Source organism: Charadrius vociferus, unplaced genomic scaffold (assembly GCF_000708025.1).
Source record: "Charadrius vociferus isolate BGI_N301 unplaced genomic scaffold, ASM70802v2 scaffold740, whole genome shotgun sequence".
NCBI lineage: Eukaryota > Metazoa > Chordata > Aves > Charadriiformes > Charadriidae > Charadrius > Charadrius vociferus.
In genome coordinates this window covers 773308-780410 of record NW_009646517.1, presented here as the reverse complement: position 1 = coordinate 780410, position 7103 = coordinate 773308, and positions in this window count along the sequence as shown.

Genomic DNA, 7103 nt, shown 5'->3' with positions numbered 1-7103 from the left:
CACTGTTCCCTTCAGCATGTAGCTTTGCTTTATGGGAACATTGCTTGCTTCAATAGGCTGTCCACTGTCCTGCCTAAATACCAATGTTTTTTGTAAATTCCCCCCCCCACCTTCCCGGGAGCTCACCTGGGAGCGGAGGGAGGCGACGGCCACCCCTCGGTGGGATCCTGGTTGCTAATTTGGGCTGTGAGGATACCACCGAAGCACAAAAACGAGGGCAAATGGAGATGTTCGAGCGCACCAAGACTTGGGGGGGAGGGAAGTGGGGAGAGCTCGGCACCAGGCGCTATCTGGAAAGAAGACGATGATTTTTAAGTTACCTCGATGACTGGGTTTCGAAAGGGACCGTAATCCCAACCGGCGCTGTAAAAGGCGATTCAAACACCTTACGGTTTAGGCAACGGCATCTCGGATCATTCCGGCCTTTCGCGTTCCACTAAACCGGTTGTACTTCGGGACAATAAAGCTTTAAGACCTAACATAAAGGCGATTATTAGTCATTAATATCACGATTCGTTTAGGTATTACGCTCAAAATGGTCTGTAATGATTTGCGATCAATCAAGCTGATAGTCTTGTTAGAAATTAAGTCCCATTTTCAGCTAGAAAACCCAAAAGGAAAAGAAGGATGCTTTTAGAGGAAAGATTTAACCTGGCGATTGTATCTGTCAAAAATCCACATAGGGAGAAAAAACCCAATTAAAATAGCGAATCTGCAAAAACAGAAGGAGACTGTGATTTTATGGATTCTTATAATTGAAAAGACCCCACCTAGTCGGAGTTTAACACCAAGACTTTTCAGATGATACTCTGCTGAAGCCACTAAAACAGGAGGAAAGAGCGTCAGACCTAAAAAAACAGACCTTCACCAGTTCTGGAGGCCTCGGCACACCTTTCCCCGTCCACCCGCGCTGTCAGCCATTCCTTTGAGGAGATCCAAACTCTCTCATCCTCTGGCTGCGGTACAGAGGGTAGCCCTGAACCAGACCTGCAAAGCATTTCGTGACCGTTCACTGAAATTTTGACGAGCGGCTTCACGAACCGCTCAGGAGCTGGCAAAAATTAAAACCAGAAATTTCCCCTGGCTGGATATTTTCCAGCAGCCAGGCACTGAAATTTGGTCCTTCTACTCAGGAAAACAAGCCTCTTCTTGAAATTACAAGAGTCATAACAAAAAAAAATAAGTCATTAAATAAAAGGACAAGCTTAATTTTCTTTACAGCAAGAGGGGAGCGGTACCTCTCTGGTGGGCTTCAGACTACTCAAGAACTAGCCAGAATATTTGTACATTTTTCAACTGGGCTGGTAGGGTTTTTTTTTTTGCATGCCAGATCCACCAAATTTCAGGGCCGCATTCTGCCCTCCTTTACACGGCAGGATCTGGGCTTGCGCAATTGCGCTGCGGATGCACCCAGCCGAGCAGTGCCTGCCTTCTGGAGCTCAAAGTCCGCAGCAGGTTTACAGTCCCCCGCGCCTGGGTGTGTGCACGCTATCACCGGCACCATAGGCATAACCACAAACATTTGCTAAATAAGCAGCCGAGCTCCAGTCCGATATCCCCAGCCCCGATCTTGCCATGTTATAGTCGGCAGTAAAAGGTCTGAGCCTGTATTCTGAATTTTGAACGCTTCTGACTTTGTTAGGTTGCTCCAATTTTACACCAGCATAAGAGAAAACTCACCGCCCCTTCTGTTTCCTACTGTAACTCCCCTGGGCCTTTCTTGGCAGGAGTTTATAGTCACGCTGTAACTCAGATTGTTCCTCCCAACACAACTAGTACAACCTGCATCCACACTCAGAAGCACTCTCGACCGAGCATAGGTCACGACACGAATCGATGTGAGTAGAGCTCCTTCCTACGCTTCGCACACAGCAGAGGCTCCATCGTGGCGGGACGAGGTTAGACTACGCAAGGCGAATAAATCCTACCGCCGACTGCTCCTCACATCGCCTCGCGCCTGATTTAACGAGACCTTTCTGGCCAAGAAACTCCGCTCTGCGGCTCCAGAGCAATCTGACCAGAAGGTGTCTGCAAGGCCCCAACGCAGTTTGCCCGAACATGTTGGGTGAGCACAGAGACGAAACGCTGTACAAGGAAGCGTGTCGGCAGAGCCTTCCAGAGCCTGCAGGAGCCAGGGGAAAAGTCTGCGTGTCTGCGAGGAGGAGCCACCCAAAACGCATCCCATTTTGGAACGGCACAGGCAAGGGCTTCCCGAGGAGCGCAGATGTAATCGTGCAGTCGTAGCCTTGACGCAGGCCCTCGAACTGCTTCACCCACAAAGACGACACGCTAAAAAAGAGAAGGAACCAAACTGCATTTTTTCTACAGTGGTACTGACCTGACGTGGGCCACAGGCATAGTCTAAGCGCAGCCTTGTCTTTGAGCAAGGATGGTCAAAGCTTGCCTGACTGAGGCCAGGTCTCCTGTAGATCATTCAAAACCTCTCCTGTGTTAAAGATAAATAAAGGAACAAACAGAAATCAAAGATTGGGAGGGGGGAAACAGACACCAGACTTCATAGGGCAATTCATTAGATATACTATGGACTGCCAGGTAATCTCTGCCTATCAACACGAGTGCTAATTAGGAACGAGCAGCAATGTTTGGTGTGCTGGAACGCCCGCATGCCTCCTTTTTTTAAGATTTAAAAAAAAAAAAAAAAAAAAGCAGTGAACTGCTTCCTATGTTTCTAATTGCATCCTTGGCCTTTTTCTTTCTAATTGCAGTACGTTAATACTGTGAGATTTCATCAGGTAATTGTACAACCCCACATCTTCCTTTTCTCCCTGGATTTTTTTTTTTTTTTCCTTTCGCTTCAGCGCACGCAGGAGCTAACAGGCAAATCCCTAATACTGCCCCCAGAGCAGACAACTCTTTGCAAATAAAGACCCCGTCAGCACCAATAACTTGGGAAAAGCCAAACAAAGGGCCTCCCTCCAGCCAAGGATGCTCCTTCCAACTAGAGCGGCGCTCCCCACCAAGCACCGTGGGTCTCGTGGGTGAGAAGCAAGCACGCCACAAGCAAAGGCATGATCAAACACCCGCTAAGAGCTCGTACCGTCTCCGTTCGGACCAGCTCAGGGATCAATACTGACCTTCCGGAGCGGGACCCTTCTCACGCAAGGCTCAGCCACAAATGAAAGCGAGCCCCTCAAAAAAAATTAGGGGTGCTGTGTTACTGCAGATAGCAGGGAGGAAGCTGCACCTATGATGAGATTTCTATCGGTTTTTTTGCCTTTTTCTTTTTGTTTTTTTTTTTTTTTTGCACTGGTGCAACTCTTCCACTGTAACAAGGCTGCCCCACACATCCCAAGGCGTGGAGGAATCGGTTAGAACTGCAGGAAGGAATGCTCCCCCCTCTTCTCACTCCAATTTTAGCTTCCCCCCCTTCATTTTCTGCTTTAGTTCATGTTTTTCTCCTTTAATGTTTTTGTGGCAGTAGGAGAAACACCGTTCCCTAGAATGCATAATATGCTTAATTATCATTCTCCGTTAGTTCTCCAGGAAGAAAAAAAAAAAAAAAAAAAAAGAAACCTACAAGAGAAATCAGTTTAATTAATGAGTATGACCAAATGCAGCCTTAGTTCTAATGCAGTATCATATATTATATGTCCAGTTGGGCAGTTGATCTTACTTGGGTAAAATGAACAGAGATGCAAAAAAACCCCATGGAGCTCATGAATCAATATTCTGAGTGCAACCAACCCCTTTTGTATAGTTATTCTAAGCCTTCCTACAGATTTCGATGCCAACGTCTGTTCCCAAATACTGCTTTTGGCTTCGGTAACGCAGGATCGGGCCCATACAGGCTAGTAATAGAAAGCTGTTGCTTGGCAGTACCAAGGGTTGTGCCACGTGGTAAATTCATTAAGTAAGAGAGAAAAAAAAAAAAAAAAAGGAAAAAAAACCCCACCTTTAACTCCAAGGTAGCTCTCAAATAGTCATACCCAGTAAAAATCCCCCGTGCACGTCAAGGACAAGGGTGGCAAGGTTTCGTCTGAAAGTAAGACTTGGTGATTTAGATGCTTTTCAAAAGGGCTACACTTCACATATTAAATTATTAAGGAAATATTATGGAACAGGATTATCAGGAAAGAAAAAAAAAAAACCACACAGCGTGCATTAGCTGGCTTAGTCAGAGGAGGTTTTGCTGCATTCCTCGTGCACGGAGATGACTCCCTCTCTCTGTAATTCCCTGTGCACTCCCAGTCCTCTGGAGACTGCTGGTGTGCATCATCCTCGCTCCAGCTGAAACACTGTCCTCTGACAGAGGTTCGGGCTGCCTACCGTTGCTGTATATCTTCTCACATCTTTTTGCCTGTACATAAACATCCGTGTTCTCCCCCAAATCCCATTCAGGCTGTACCGCCTGCAAGATGTGCTTCGTTTTTGACCCAGGCCAGACTGTTCACAGCAACGCTGTCTGTACAGCACACGGGCTCCTAAACCAGCCTCCCCTTTCCACTCTTGCTTCTCGAGACACAGTGGATTGTACTTCGCATCGAGCTGAGTTTTGAACAATTTTAGGCTGCTTTTCTTTCCCTTTCAGCACTCACTCTGCAGTCTTTATCAAAAGCACAAGTCATTCTTTTCTGGAACACTTGGTTACTTTTTTGAAGAGAGGCTACGCTGATGTCCTGATACTCATCTCCTACTGGGGCCAGTGGATAAAGAGGCAAAAAAAAAAATAATCTGCAGATAAAACCAAAGGCTCTGTTTTACAACCGAGGAGGGAATACTTTTAATAAAGAAAAACCACATAAACGGTGGGGAAAAATACAGAGAGATGGCCAGTCTTCAGGCCTAATTAACCACTGGTGTAAACAGATGTCGCTGCAATCAAGCCAGAAGACTTCGGCCACCCACTAGTCTCGAGCTCAAACCCAACACAAGCCTGAAAATCTTAACAACATGGGGCTGTCAAACATGCGAGCCACACACACGCTTCAATACAAAGGTCGCCATCATCTCCCTTACGCTGATGGACTACCTGCTCCTGGTTCACCAGGGGAGAGCAGCTCTACTGATCTGGCTTATCGTGTGCGCTGCACATATTACAACCCTTTTCTGATGCAGAGCTGCTCCAACAGAGCTCTACGCAGAGCCATACATTTCTGGAGCCCAGATGATCCCCCACACACTCTTCTTCAGCGCTCTTGAAACCTGGAAGAAGCTTCATAGGCAAGTTTGAATACGTTTAGCGCTGCTCAACCCTGCTGAGATGCCAAAGGCTCGATAGACCAAATGGGGCCACCAGCGGGGTGACTAGAGGCTTCTAGAAGTGGATGTTCCTGCTCAGATTTCTCACGTTAAAGCGCTGTATAGCAGTGGCAATGTGTTTGAGGCTGGGAGGGCAAAACCAAAACGGCGTCGTGGCTGCGGTGTTGATGTAGGCTGTTATATAGCGTCGCAATATGTTATATAGCGCTTAAAACCACGTCACTGATGTTTAATGTGTTCGCATTCAGATGCATTACCAGGGAAAACGCGCTATTTCAATCCTTATTTACATGAAAACATGAGTTAATACATTGACATCCAAATGAAAGCACTCAGCTCTAGCTGCTTCTGCTGGCTGGAATACAACCTGTAGAGCATATTAACGCTTGTATACCATTTGGGGGGGCTTGGGCATTTTGTTTAAAACTAGTTTCTGCAGCTTCTCAGAGCCACTAGATTCAAGGAATGCTTACCGAGTAAGACAGAGGCATTTTCAAGGTAATTCAAATTTGCAGTGATAAATCCTTTCCCTGACTGTCCCGGGTGCAAAATTCTTTACAGACAATGTTTATCTGAACTGCTTTTCAGGCAGACAGAGGTTTCTGAGGGTCTAATTTTAAGTAAACAGGGAGTGACCTACACCACTTCTTCTAAAATAAAATAAAATAAAACAAAACCCACAACCAACAAACCCCTATAAAACAGAAGTTGAATCTGCAGGGCCAAATTTAGAAGGGGGGGGAAGAGCTGGCAAAAAACCTAGCACAAGAACATCAAATGTAGCATAAACTCCCACTGCCATTCTGTTCCACTACAAACAAATGAAGATCATATAGAACTGAACTCATTGAGTCGATGCAGTGAATGCACAAAGTCTTTCCGTTTTAACCCTTCAGAAAATGTGTGATTTCTTAGATTATGTGCAAAGAAGAGATTAAAAATACAAAACAAAACAAATCAAAAACGGGGGGGGTGAATGAGTACATCAGATACTTTTACTGACTCTGCCTGTGGTAGTGATTCATTTTGCCTCTCTACATTCCCTCGTGCTAACACAGCTAAGAGTCAGCAAAAGCTTGTACTGTATATGCAGGTAAACTGACTGTGGGTGAAGTATGTATTTCTTAACTCTACCTAAAACCACCCCTGTAACGGTCAGAAACGCGTTTTAGGTTTCTGAAGAAAAAGGGAACTGCACAAATTAATTTAGGTTCTCCTCTAACCTTCTTTTATGCTCTCTCACTTTAAAGGAAGCTGTTCATTTATGGTGATCATTAGCCAAAGGCTAAAAGAGGTTTACACCTAATTAGTATTCCCAAGCAAAGATGAAACACTAAATCACTGCAAACCCACCCAGTATTTAGGATCTACCACCAGGACAAAGAAAAAAAGCTGAGAATCCACCATTAATCATCAAGGTCCATCCCTTCACACCTCTTAGGCTCTCTTTCTTCCTCCCACAGTGGCTTTGGGGTGCCAATGTCCTTGAAATGTGGCAGGGAGTCTGGAAGAGGGGAGAGGCTGCTCTCCTGCCTGGTCACCCCCATGTCTTTTGTACCACAGTACGTGTCAGAATTTGCAGGGGATGGAGAGCGGGGGGGAGAGAGAGATGTGGTGGGCAGGACGGCACTAGGAGCTAGGGAAGCAGATGTGGCATTCTGCTCCCTAAAGCCAGTAGTGGCTTTCTGAGATAGTCAGAAGCAGCTCTCTCAAACAGTAATAATTCTCCCCTTTTTTAATTTTAGCCTTGGTGGGGGAGTAAAGCAGAGACACGATGGGAATACATAGCGCAACAAGCCAAGGGAAAGGACTAGGCCCAAGAAACAAGGATGAAGAGCTGCATCCCCATCGATGGTGCTGCTACTGAGTCCAGGGTGCTCTCT